Source organism: Macrobrachium rosenbergii, chromosome 14 (assembly GCF_040412425.1).
Source record: "Macrobrachium rosenbergii isolate ZJJX-2024 chromosome 14, ASM4041242v1, whole genome shotgun sequence".
Taxonomy (NCBI): Eukaryota; Metazoa; Arthropoda; class Malacostraca; order Decapoda; family Palaemonidae; genus Macrobrachium; species Macrobrachium rosenbergii.
The window spans coordinates 25,298,486-25,312,460 of NC_089754.1; the positions used below are offsets into that span (position 1 = coordinate 25,298,486).

The 13,975-nt window shown below is 40.6% G+C and overlaps 1 protein-coding gene across 2 annotated transcripts in view; it reads left to right on the forward strand.

Annotated features, from left to right (window-relative positions):
- The window catches only part of LOC136845811 (ionotropic receptor 21a-like), a 132,020-nt gene that overhangs the window by 11,633 nt on the left and 106,412 nt on the right, over positions 1-13,975 (forward strand). For both annotated transcript variants that reach the window (XM_067116177.1, XM_067116178.1), the window contains exon 2: positions 12,812-13,612. The gene's annotated coding sequence lies outside the window, so the exon portion shown is untranslated. The remainder of the gene's footprint in view (positions 1-12,811; positions 13,613-13,975) is intronic.

The following is a 13,975-nucleotide window of genomic DNA, read 5'->3' on the forward strand; positions in this document are numbered from 1 at the left end:
GTGTGTTTGCATGCTAATCCTTAGATAGAGAGAAAGACAGATTAATCGTCGCGCTGCTTTGAAATCGAAATAAGATACAATGGTCCATGATCTATGACCACTGAATTGGGGAGAAAAGTCTTCGCGCCGCAGTTATGATGTCTATAAAAATTATCGTTCTGTGTGGCATCGGAAGATGTTTCGATCTCCACGGATAATTCCCCATCGATTTCTGTCGAAGGGAATTACGGCATTATTCCCGCCAGACTTCCTTTTCCTCGATAAGACGCCCGTCATAAAAGCAAACAGTGTGAAACAATGTATTTGTCAATAAGCAATAAAACAAATATTATTACCGTCGCCTCATAACGTTGGAGGAATTCAACTTTATGACGGCGATTTAGCAATTATATGTTTTGGCAGTATCAGTGTAACAAAGCGAAATATGTCTTGACTGACGGAATTTTGGTACCGATTATGGTCTCAAGACATTTTTGCATGGGAAAGATGAAGATAAGCTTGGCTACACAAATCCAACACGATCTGACACTGTAAAAACTGTTTTTAACAGGGACAGGGAATACAGACGAATGATAGAGTCGAACTTAGTGAAAACAAGTTATAGGATAATGGGAAGAACTAAAAGGCCAGTTAACGCTTGGGTTTGCGAGCAGTGAAGTTTTTGATGCAGCCCTTTCTAGAATAGTAGGGTACAGTCCTCCAGAGCTGACTTGACCAGTTTAATTGATGCGGTCTCTCCAAAGGAGGCTACTATTTTCTTTTGCGCCCAAAATGCAGGAGCATATATATGTCATTCTAAAATCCTTAAAAAGCATTATTTAAAGGTATAAAAGGTAAATTTGTTTTGGAAGCTATAAAACGAAAAAGTTTGATCTGCCTTATTCAATTATAATTTCTTTCTATCTCTCTGTGTTTTATAGCTTTCCCATATCCCTTTACCAACGTTAGTAACCAGACTTGGCCAGCGATCTTAAGTCCAGCGCAGCTCAAACTGAGAAGCTTCCAGGTACTAGAAACACTGTACAATGGACGTAGGATGGCTGGAGGTTTTTGGAGTCCTCTCCGGAGCGGGGGTGTTCATGGAGAGGCACTAGCCCGAGAAATATGTTAATAATTTTTCAGAACTATGAAGTTTGTAGTAAATTTTTTAATTGTTAACATTCCATTTTCAATTCTTGTTTATCGATATCTCTATTTTTTTGGGCTGAACTGTCGTAGATTAGAATAGAATTCCATTGTTAATCTTGATTAGCCCTTAAAGACCATGGTGTGTATCTGCCGTGCTGTGACCAGTGGTGAAGAAAATTAACTGGAATTCCGAAGGAATATCGGGTTTTGGCTTAGCCTCATTTTTTTCTTTGCTGTTCCCTTTAGATTTTGATGCCTTCTCATAATCTCCTCAAAGAATCCAGTTTTTGAAGGCTTCCGTTAATGTTGTTAAGGGAAATTTTTATTTAACGCAATGCCTAAAAGACAGAAGATCCTCAGGAATATCTATGCCTGAAGACACAATCAAGCAACACTACACGAGTGGTGTTCATGAGGGTCGGTCACTCGTGCAAAGAAAGTTTTGCTCCTGATGCATAAAAAAATGCTTTGTTATCTATCATATTTTGTAGTTTAGGACGAGGTTAGTACAAACATGACTTAATTGACATCTGAACCATTCGGAAGTGCAAGGAGGAGTTCATTGCAACATAATAGAATAGAGAATGTCAAGCTCCACTGATTAAATTGCTATGGTTCCCACCCTTACACGCTTTTGACGTTTTCTGTGTATATAAATAATAGAAAATGGCATAGGAAAATATTTAGGTAACGACAAGAAAGTTATTCCTTCCATATTCATCTCACATCTCTCTCATTTTATGTTACCAGCAGCTTTCATTGCCACCACACCGTCATACTTTCTTTTTAGTAGAACTACATAGCTCCGCATGGTGTATTACCTTGGAAATTGACCTTTTCTCTAGTATTTTGGTTGCTTATCAAGAATTTGCCGTTATTTTTTGTCGGCCGACTGTATTTAACCTCACAACTGATATGTTTCTGTATGTTGGCCATCCTGGAATGCTATCGGGCATGAGCAGTATTATATGGGAGCTTTTGGTAAAAAGTGGAGTTTTCTTCACTGGGGGGCCCCGGCTAAGTAACATGGCCTGCTAGGTTAGGGTATATTAGGTTGATATAGGTCCTGTTATAATAGGTTTCCTTAGACAATCCCTTCTTGAACACATGGCTCCCTAATGATTTGTGCATGCGCGGAACCACTCCATAACAACAACATGGCAGTCCGGTCTTTCTCCCAACGATTTCCTCCACACAAAAATCCCTCGTTCCCGAAGGGTTCCCAACCATGTTGGGCAGATAAGATATGAGGTAATGATAATTGACCGACAATAAACAACACCATCCTTCGTCAGCAACACTAAAGTATAGGGAAAATCAATTTCCAAGATAATTGTAAAGTCACCACATCGACGTCAGTGGAGTGCTTCACAGGCGTCATTAATTAAGTCTCCGCTGAGCAAGTTTTCTTTGGTGACTTCCCATTTTCTTCACACTCAATTAGTCACGCCTAAACGTGCCAGGTCACGCATTTTCTACCATTTCAACTTTATACGTATTTGTACATCTGTCATAAGTTGTGTATCGTATGTTTTTATTCGCAGACATCAAGACTGTATCCATATTGAAGTTCTGTATGTTTCTATATTGTAAATTGTATTTGTTCACCGCATATTATTGTTAATTGTTTTGACCTCAGGTCACGCTCAATGTCATTGTCTTCCGCGGTCCGGCGCCAGTCGGCCGCTATATAAACTGCCTGGATCTGTAATAAAGTAGCAGTAACTTTTACCTGCTCATTTCTTTCGCACCTCTTACAGTGGTGACCCCCCGGAGTATCCCGGAGCCATTAGCGGACTGACATGGCGACTTAGTCTTGGCTCTAGGAATCCTCCAACGCTCTTAGCAGACTAAACACGGTGCTGTAACCAGCGTTTGAGCGTGCTGACTCTCGTCGGCGACCCCACCAGCATCACTAGCAGACCAACACGGCGCACGAAAGTGCGTTCTGACCCGAGTACCCCACTCCAGTAAGAGGGCAAAGAAGCGGGCATGGACGCGGGTATCCCCCCTTTCATGCAGTTAACCGCAGACCTCGCGGACTCGGAGGTCTCCCTACCTCCCATCTCACCCGCACCCGTCACTGCACCGAGGCCCTCCCGCACCTCCACACCCACGCCAACGCCCCGAACACTCCATGGCCCTGGCAACACAATCGGGGCCGCCCTCTCCATAAAGCTGCCACCTTTTATACAGGGGAACCCAACGATGTGGCTGCATAGGGTGGAGAGCCACTTCAGGGTGGCGGACCTAACAGACGAAATCTTGCAGGCCGACACAGTGCTTAACGCCCTCCCGGAGGACGTGTACAGAAAACTCGTCTCGCGGGTACCCGAGACACACACCCTCACATACAGTGCTGCGAAGAAGCTCCTCCTCGAAACGTGCTCCCTGCCGATCGCCGAGCGGGCCGCCCGCGCTATTGACCTCGCCATCAACCCACGCCACAACCTCAACGCAAGAGACGCATGGAGCATGGTCGTGGATCTCCTGTCACTGCCAGTTTTCGACGGCACAAAAAAGTGACAGGAGATAAGCTTTGCGCGGGAGATCTACCTTCGCCAGCTCTTCCCGGAGGTCCGCACCCAGATTGCTCACCCCTACACCATGCCGCTCGAGGACCTCATAGAGACGGCGCAACACCTCACAGACTCCGTAAAGGCTACACAGCTAAAACCGCCCACACAGTCGGTCAGCTCTGTCCAGCCGGAAGAAGAAGTGGAGCAGACCCTCAACGCCGTCGCCAGGAGACGTCCACCGAACCACAACAGATGGAGTTCCCCGGGCTTCTGTCGCTACCACAAGTGGTTTGGAAAGGACGCCTGAAACTGCCTGCCGCCCTGCTTGTTCGCCTGTTCAAAAAACGGGGGTGGCGGCGGCCAGCAGGACAAACCGCCATGGCAACCGAAAAACCCAGGGGCTCAGAGCCAGTAGGTTTCTATGTCCGCGACACCGTCTCCGGCAGGATGATGCTGGTCGACACAGGGGCCTTTAAATCGATCTTCCCGGCATCCAGAGAGGACCGCAACCAGAAACCAGACCCGGCCGCCGCCCTGACGGCCGCCAACGGATCCCCCATCCTCTCCAACGGCACCAGGCCCCTGTCAATCTCCATCCTTGGCCAGAATTACTCCTGGGACTTCATCGTCGCGGACTTAGGAACCCCTGCTCCTGGGGCCGACTTCCTGGCGCACCGGTCTGCCAGTCGGCGTGAGGCGTGGCGCCTCCTCGATACCGACTCCTGCGGTCTCTCCCATTAACAGCGGGACCCAAACCCACCATTAGCGCCGTTGCCCCCCACCAATATGCACACCTGCTGTCAGAGTTCCCTGAGGTATTCAAGCCCGAACTTTGTCAAGTCCCCGGGACCCCAGCCAAGCACGGCATATACCACCATATAACAACTAAAGGGCCCCCGACACATGCGAAGTTCCGAAGGCTTCCACCACAGCGCCTTCAGGAGGCGAAAAAAGCATTCGCGGAGATGGAGCGAATGGGAATCTGCAGGAAGGCCTCCAGCCCGTGGACCTCCCCCCTCCACATGGTGCAGAAACCAGATGGCTCCTGGAGACCTTGCGGCGACTACAGGCAGCTCAACATTGCAACGGAGCCTAACCACTACCCTCTGCCCAACATGCAGGACCTCACGGCCTCTTTTCATGGGGCCAAGGTATTCACTAAATTGGACCTTCTTAAATCATATTTTCAGGTACCTGTCGCACCAGAGGACATACCAAAGACCGCCATCATCACGCCGTTCTGGTCCTGTGTGTTCGCCTTCTCCACCTTCGGATTGAGGAACGCCGGGGCGACCTTCCAGCGGCTCATGGACAGCATCCTCGGGGACCTAAAATTCTGCGTCTGCTACGTTGATGACATCCTCATATTTTCCAGGTCAAAGGCACATCAGGGCAGTCCTGCGGCGCCTCCAAGAGAACGGCCTCGTCGTCCGTTTTGACAAATGCACCTTCGGCGTCAAGAAAGCAGAGTTCCTGGGTCACGAGGTATCCCCAGCAGGCGTCCGCCCACTCACATCAAAAGTAGCAGCCGTAACCAGGTTCCCGACCCCCACCTCCGTCAAGGCCGTTCAGGAGTTCCTCGAGATGGTGAACTTCTACAGGCAGTTCATCCCCGGGATTGCACACACCACGGCTCCCCTGACGGAAGTCCTGAAAGGCCAACCAAAGTCTCTGTCTTGGGGACCCAGCCAGCAGCAGGCCTTCTCCCTGACGAAGGCCGCCCTCATCAAGGCAACCGCCTTGGCACACCAGGATCCCAAGGCCCCTGTCCAGCTAACAACGGATGCCAGTAATGTCGCCTGCGGTGCTGTCCTGGAGCAGTTCATCAACGGCGCCCCCCAGCCCATCGCCTTCTTCAGTAAGAAATTCAATCCCGCAGAGACCCGCTACAGCACCTTCGACAGGGAACTCTGCGCGATGTACCGCGCAGTCCGGCACTTCAAGTTCCTCCTGGAGGGGACGCCCTTCACAATCTTCACGGACCACCAGCCACTGGTCCACGCCTTCACGAAGCAAGGGGACGCATGGTCTTCCAGGCAGCAGCGCCACCTCTCAGCCATAGCCGAATTCACCTGCTCCGTCAGGTACCTCCCCGGCAGGAAAAACCCCGTGGCAGACGCCCTCTCCAGGGTGGAGTTGAATGCAGTGCAGCTTGGCGTAAATTACCAAGACCTCAATGTCATTGCCTTCCGCGGTCCGGCGCCAGTCGGCCGCTATATAAACTGCCTGGATCTGTAATAAAGTAGCAGTAACTTTTACCTGCTCGTTTCTTTCGCACCTCTTACATAATAGTCCGCACGGAGCTGTTCTGTAGTTTTATTTTTTTTCATTCAGATGATTCATTCCAACAATTTTTTTTTTCCTCTTGCTGTTTAAAAGGTAGTCTGTGAATGGCTCTGAGGACGGGGCGATCTGAAAAGTTCCTCTCTCAATTTAGTGCATAATTCATAGGTTTAGGTCTATAGTCCTCCGCCATCACCTTCGCAACAGCGACTCCACCTAGGGCTACGACGCAACCACCACTGGAAGCTGATTCGATTGCTATATAGTATTGGTCTATTTGTATCGCCTTTGATTTTCATTTATTTTTGCAATGATTATTTTACCAAGTTGAAATGAAAGTTTTCGTTACTCCCCAAAAAGACATTATTGCGAGAAATATCAGAATCAAATCTAAATTTTTATAAAAATTATAGAAAATAGAAAAGCATAACGTATAGCCTGCAATAAGAGTTGTGAACAATTGTGTTCGAATCGGTGCACTTCAAGTACGGGATAATTTACCTGTTGATTTTGTCAAGTATTATATGCTCATCGTTGTCAATCAAAACACATGAGCTATGCAAACTGGTATTTTCTTTTATTTTGAGACAATTTTACCTCATTAATACATTCATAACATCCAAATAATTTTTTTGCGTTAACACATTCGGCGAGATGACCTGCAGCCTAGTTAGGTTAGCTTATAAATCTTTATCAACACGTATTAAAACACTTATCAAGAATAAAATTTTAATGAAAATCGTAGCTTTGTTTATTTAACTGTCTTTCACAATTTATACATAAAAAAAAAACATTCACAGTTTGTAACAAATGCAGATGACACGGAAATGACATGGGATGGTAATCTCCCTAACAAGCCTGTGACTTGGGCGGCCATTTAGTGCATCGTTGCACCTCATGTGGTGCACTGTAGGCATTACTCAGAGTTCCTTGCAGCGTCCCTTCGGCCCCAAGTTGGAACCCCTTTCATTGAGTTCCTTGCAGCGTCCCTTCGGCCCCAAGTTGGAACCCCTTTCATTCCTTTTACTATGCCTCCATTCATATTATCCTTCTTGCATCTTTCCACCCTCTCCTAATAATTATTTCTTAGTGCAACTGCGAGGTTTTCCTCCTGTTACACCTTTCAACTCTAAATTTCCCTTTCAGCTGTCAATGACCTCATAGATCCCAGCGCTTTGCCTTTGGCCTAAATTATATATTCTGTTCTATTCAGGCGGCCATGCTGAAACTATTCTATAGAAACAATGCACTATTTTAGTCCATCGCTCTCCTCTCCCCCACCCTCCCCCCCGTTTAATGATTATAAGAACATCTTATTTCATTACAGGTAAATTAACCATCGCTGTACAATATATTTCGAAATATTGTTCTGAGATCTGTTATAGTGGCAGTAAAGAATACTTTCTCAAATATTAGAAAGCATTTTGTAAACAAACCAATGGCAGAAAAGGCTAGCAAAGTTAAATATTTCTTTCTGTTCTAAGGCTTTGGAACCACACTTCGAGAGAATTGTTAAAGGAAGCAATTTTGACTAATTTAGAATGAGATTGTTCTTCAAAAATGACAAAACAATGAAAACAACTACCAAATCAATAGGCATAAGCCTCGCGCTTGCATGACCAGCTTCTTTTCCTTGTTACCATCCTTATAAGGAATTTATTTTCATGCGGTGATGCTTTGGTAGCTTTTACCATACAGAAATCATTTCCAGTTATTCGAAATTAAGTTACTCAGATTTGCTGAGCTCATGTATTATGTATGTGTATATTAGAACACACATGTTTCATATCATTATTTTGTTTAATAAGACCTCGTGCATTTCGTGTTGAAATTTATATATATTTTAAAAGTTAAGCGTTCGTGTTTCGTGCGTTTCCTCAACAGCAATTAGCCAGCTTTTTTCTGTTGCCAAAATTTTAAAGCAGAAAGCCTCAAAGAATACTTATTTTACAACAAAATACGACATTGTTGAAAAAATGCCTTAATGATTTTTAATATGCTTTGTATGATTGATTTAAAAACAAAAGTATAAAATTTTTATTAAGGTATTTTTTACAAAAATACATTTTTTATAACCACGCTGCTAATAAAGAGTAAACAAATTTTTTTTGGGAAACAGACCTAAATTAGAATACAATAATACAATTTTGTTAAATGTACCATTTTTTTGTCATATCGCAAATAATGTATAATTTAGCTCTGGTCTATGTTGGCTCGAAAGACTATAAAAAAAAAAATAATTTTGCATCAAAGGCGTTCAAGTTCCTACTTCCCAAATTTGGCAATCCTTATTTTGTACTATAGTTATTTAAATAGTGCATGTAACTCCCACTAACTAGCATTAATTAATAATTAGTCAATATTAATATTTTTTACTATTACTGTATATATATATTGAACAGATAAAGATTTCACACTTTACTCCTAGAATCGTAAACTATATAAGAAATACTTGAGCGATATGGCTAATTACTGTGTATCGCAATAATTTAAGTAAAGGTTTCAGTTAATTTAGTTCTTACTCAAACATACGCTTATAATTGTAATTTCATAGCTATTTAGAAATAAACTAACCGCTTTCTACGTGCTGATTTCAATGTTATTGTACAGTATTTACTTTTCAGTTCTGTTTCCCATTTAAAATGTTGTCTGGGATAATGTAAAAGACGACTTAACATAAGCTCTCAAAAGTGCCTAGTTTTCTGGTAAAGTGTAGTTTTTTTGGTGCTAAAAGCTTGTGAATACTAATTCTAATTTAATAAGATGCCCAAAATTTTGAGTTTTTTTTTTTTTATATTATATCGTGTTTTACTTTCAGCTGTGCGCCAACTTTGAAAAAAATCATGTGACTGCTTCTTTTATCAGATGTCCTTCTCTGAATATCTTTAAGATTTTTCATTTTTAATTAAAACACCACAACTTGTTCTTGACATTGAATGAAAGAGCTTAACAAGATCTTTCATATATATATTTTCAAAATTTCATTGGAAATATTTCTTTTCATGAATATTGTAAAGCCTAGACAATAGTTATATATTTGTGAAGACCTGAATCACGATACTTGGTTACTGTGCAGTGTTTATTTCGATTTGTTTTAGCAATTTTTGCGGAAAACAAGCATTCATTTATAAAGAGTAAGTATACCTTAGTTTAACCAGACCACTGAGCTGATTACCAGCTCTCCTAGGGCTGGCCCGAAGGATTAGACTTATTTTGCGTGGCTAAGAATCAATTGGTTACCTAGCAGCGGGAACTACAGCTTATTGTGGAATCCGGAACCACACAATACCGAGAAATGAATTTTATCAGCAGAAATAAATTCCTCTAATTATTCCTCTAATTATTCATTGGCCGGGCGGAGAATCGAACGCAGGCTCAGCAAAGTGCTAGCCGAGAACGATATCGACCCGCCAACGAGGAACTAGGCATTCATTTATAAACCTGTATCCTATATTACTTTGGTGAAGTTTCGTATATCATATGTAAAATCAAAAGTCAAATCTTCAGCGTAAACACCGACAATTCTTAATTACTATTTATTGTTAATATTTTTTAGTTACTTCGTGTGTCAATAGATGCCCAAACTGTTAAAGGCCACCACATACACTCACATTCTTAATATTCTACACTGCAGCCAAGTAATTCTGCAAAGTTATCGTAAGTAACCAAACAGTACTTTGAGTTGAATACTTTAATAAATTGATTTTCGTAGAATTTTGAGCTTTTTAAAAATTCAGAGGAAATCAGCAAAAAAAATATCCACTAAAGTGCCGTCTGCACTAGCATTTTAATCTGGCCAAACGGGTTGCATTGCTAAAATTGCGGTTTTCCCGTTAATTTGGCAACACTGACACTGCTCTCATCAATGAACGTTATAGTAGCGGCCTTAAGGAAATAAGCTTAAAATAAAATATGTAAAATGCTGCGAAGTCTTGAAATCATCTAATAAATGGTTATCATATATTAATTTAATATCGACGAAATAGAACATTTTTATAATCATAATTCTAATTTAACTTACATGAGACGGAATGTAGGTGCTCATCTGTTTTCCCCCATTCCTGTAAAGTCTAACTTTATTGTTGATTAATACTGTTGTGATCTTTGATTTTATTCAGTCCAAAGTTATTAAATTATTTATTTGACAGTAACTTGTTATAGGATGTTTTTATATTACTTGTGAATCGTTTGCCAGTTTTCTGTTAACATCACTAGATTAGAGGGATTTAAGGAAAATCCACTGATGTCAGGCGTGTTGGTTTGTAGAATTTCTGAAAAAATGTACGTAGGTAGTAGGTACGCGAGCGGCTCATTATAAGTGTTTAAACTGGAGTATGGCCGTAACCAGCATAAAACTCTGGGTATTATCTTACTCAAAACTTACTTGAAATTGGAGTTTTTATGCTGTGATCATAGGCCTCGCAGACATGTTTATCATAACACTCACGCTCAAGTGTAGGGAATGCTGATTTGCTGTTACCAAGAATTTTACAATCTTTTGTTGATGTTTTACAGCTCATTCCGTTTGGGCTGGTGGTGCTGAGGTACAGTAGACCTAACCCACCCCACAGGGGTCAAATTGTCTCAACGAAACACGTTGTTTAGGAACATCCTGAGGTTAGGCATATGCAAGTGCTTGTCAATTTAAGTTCCAGAGAAACCTAGGCTGCGGTCTGTAGCCGAGGAGGTAATTTTTCGGAAGACTCCAGCCAGACATTTTGGAAGGTTCCAGCTAGCCATTTTGGGTTTTTCATTCAAAAAAGCCAGGAAATGATAGGGCACTAAAAGAACCTAAAAATACCAACCTGACGTAACCTAGGGGTGTTCATTGGTTACAGGTTTGCCGTATTAGCTATGGAGGGGGTTTGGGTCCAGTATTGTCTTGCCTTAGAAGTCGTAATTGATTAATTATTTTACTCTCATTAAGCATTTGCGAAGGTCATGTGTTGAGATGAATTTTTTTGTTTTTATGTGTTTTACCCAAGAAAAATATAAATGATAAAATATGGGAGGTGGCTGGAGTCTGTTGAAAAATAACTGCCGAGTCAGTTTCAGTGAGGTTGGGGGTTGGGCAGTTATACTTGGCCCTTGCTAGGTGCTTGAATTGTGATGCAGGACCAGTGTTCATTTCTGTGTGACTGAAAACTCGTTAGAGTAGTATGCAGATGGAAGGGTTATGACTGATTTGGGGGTTAAAGGGAGGGAGCCTAGCCCTCCTCCCCTTCCTCGCACAGTCCAGGTAAGAGAATGATTTCTTAGTTAAGGCTAGGTTAAGGGCCCAGCTCTTTTGACCCCTCCATCTAGGCTACGCAGCTCCAATTCATCATTCCACTGAAGTGATGTAGGCAGAGAGTTAGCCTAGGTGGAATTCTCAACGCTTTAGCCTAAAAGTTTTTCTTTATTTCTTAAAGTAAGCATGAGAGTAGTTGGTACAATCTTAGACAGCACTGATATGTAATTGAGAGCCACTGCAGAAGGGGGGGAAGGTGAAGGATGTTTTATGTTTTTTGCTAAATATGCCTTAGAAAAATGTGCCCCCATTTTCCCTTAACTTGTGCCCTAACAATTGGGGTGGGGTTTGCCTCAGTTTTACAAAGTTTTGATATTTTTGGCCAAATTGGCAATTGTTTGTTTAGTTAAAGCACTGGTAAGATTGAATGAAGTGTGTTTTTGGTAGAAGAATGGAAAAGGGTAAGATGTCAAGATTCTAGGCTACATGGTGGCTGTAAATAAGAAGTGTTTTTTTTTATTTACAGTATATAATTCTTGTTGATATTCCAATCTTAAGTGTGTTTGAAGATACAATCAGCCTAGGACTTCAGTGGTAAAGTAAGAAATAATATGGATTAATATTTATGTATACTGTAATACTGGTGGGACTTTTAGTGTATTTTTTTTACTTTAGTACTTGCTCATGATATTGGAATTTCTTTTACGTTGTTGTTAAGTCTCTTTTTATTTGTTGTTAAGTCTTTTTGTATTCAAATTGAAAGTCTCCTCAGTATGCTTAATTCAAAAAGCAACCCTCAGGTCTGTTGTAAATTTGTTACTCATTCTTTTTCGTAACTGTTTGTTTGAATGTTCATGCAAGTGGGGCTCCTGATTGTATTTTTTTTTTTGTTGCAGTGTTTTTTTTAAAACCTTTTGTTATATTTTTTTAGAAATGTGGACAATAGTGAAATTTGATCGGTGCTTTTGTTTTGAATTTAACTAGTTAGCTGAGGTCAGCTGATGAAAACTGTAGTAAGTAAATAACTGACCATTGTTGTTTGTAAAAGTGTCCTCAAAATCAGTAGCAAAAAGAATTTAAATAACTTTAAAAGTTTTTTTTTTTTTATCCGACCTCAAGCCAATTTACCAAAAAATTTAAGCATGTATAAGAGAGATGGGCATATTTTTGATTGTGGTAAAAACAACTGTGTTGTTGGTTGTTAAAATTCACACAGTTTTTTCATCTGTACAAATGTCTGTATGTATTTTTTTTATAGGAATTAATGGTTGGTGGCAGAAGTGTTGTTAGCTGATGAAAGAAAACAACTAGCTGTTACAAAGGGTAGCTTAATTTAGCATAAATAAACTTGCTCAATAAGATTATTTCTTCTGTTTCAGTGGCAATTTTTCAAGGAAAGGTTTTGTGTATTGCAAGTTTTATGTACAAAGACCAAATTTTCTTGATAAAAACTAGCTTACTGCACAGTCCTGCTTCAGGCTAACTGCAGCCCCGGATGCCTAGGTTAGCTGTGCAAACGTTGGGCTTAACAAGTGATTTATATATCCTAGGGAATTGTATAGTGCAATATTTCTGTAATTGAAGACTTGCGTATGTCATAAATATTTTTATGAGATTTTTGTCCTGTTAATATAAATTCACTTTTTTTCAGGCAAGGATCTGGCTTCAAGACATGGTTGCTTCAATACACATGCATAAAACAATTCAACACAATTCAAAATTTCTTTCAAAACTCCCGGTAGTTCTTGAATTATCTCATGGAAAGAAAATGCAAAAATTTGATTTATGCCACCACATGTAATAAAGCATTACTATACTTAGAATGCTAAGTCTTGGCAAGGTTTTTAAACCTATAAACCCAAGCACATGAAAGAAAACTAAGAAATGTCCCTCAGCACAATAGTGCTGTGTATTCTTTTCAGATGGTTCAGGTGAAGCGACAATTTTTACGACCAAAAATTTTTTTTTTATCTTATCATAGATAAACATTCAAATGTTGGAATAAGACATTTTTGATTATGAGGTTTTAATTAACTTTAAGATTATGAAATTAGATTTATGATTCAGCAAACTGGTTGAGGGTCATAGTGGTACAGTAGACTGGAAAAATCAGTTAGTTAATTTTAGTATTAAGATAATATCAGTTAAGCAACTTTTTGAATATAATACAATATACTGAAGTACTGTTATGTATGTAAATGTTACTCTAGTATCTGATGAACGCCTGTAAGCGTAAAGCATATATGGTCAGTTTAATAAAAAAAAAAACTTGTAGATGTCTGAATTCAAATTTTAGTCTTAAAATCATTTGTATAGAAATGAGTTGGGTTGCATTGAATTGTTTTTATGCATTTATTGAGACAGCTTCAGATTGTATTATTGAAATATTTGGACTTCGACATCAAAATGGATATATGATAGGACCAGAGTCAACTGGTAACTACTGAAATCTGTAAGTTTATAAATGGCGAACTTCAGTTTTTTTTATCTGGTTTGGTAACCTTTGAAAAAGCATATCATGACTTTTCATGAGAATGGATAGTTTGAGGCTTTTTGTATCAAGCAATGTTAGAGGTAATGATTATGATGTTAGGGTAATAAAGTTTATACTGTACAGAAGTCTACATTACTTGTTACTGTAAGTGCCAGATGAAATGATATCAACACGACACTGTAGGGTCAAGAACTTCGCCTTTTTTAAGATTTTTCAACATGTAGAGTAGGAGTTTACTTTTTTATATTTCTGGCTGGTTACTGACTGTTGTATATACTTGCATATCATGCGACTTTTGAAGTTATGCTTTACTTCACTGTA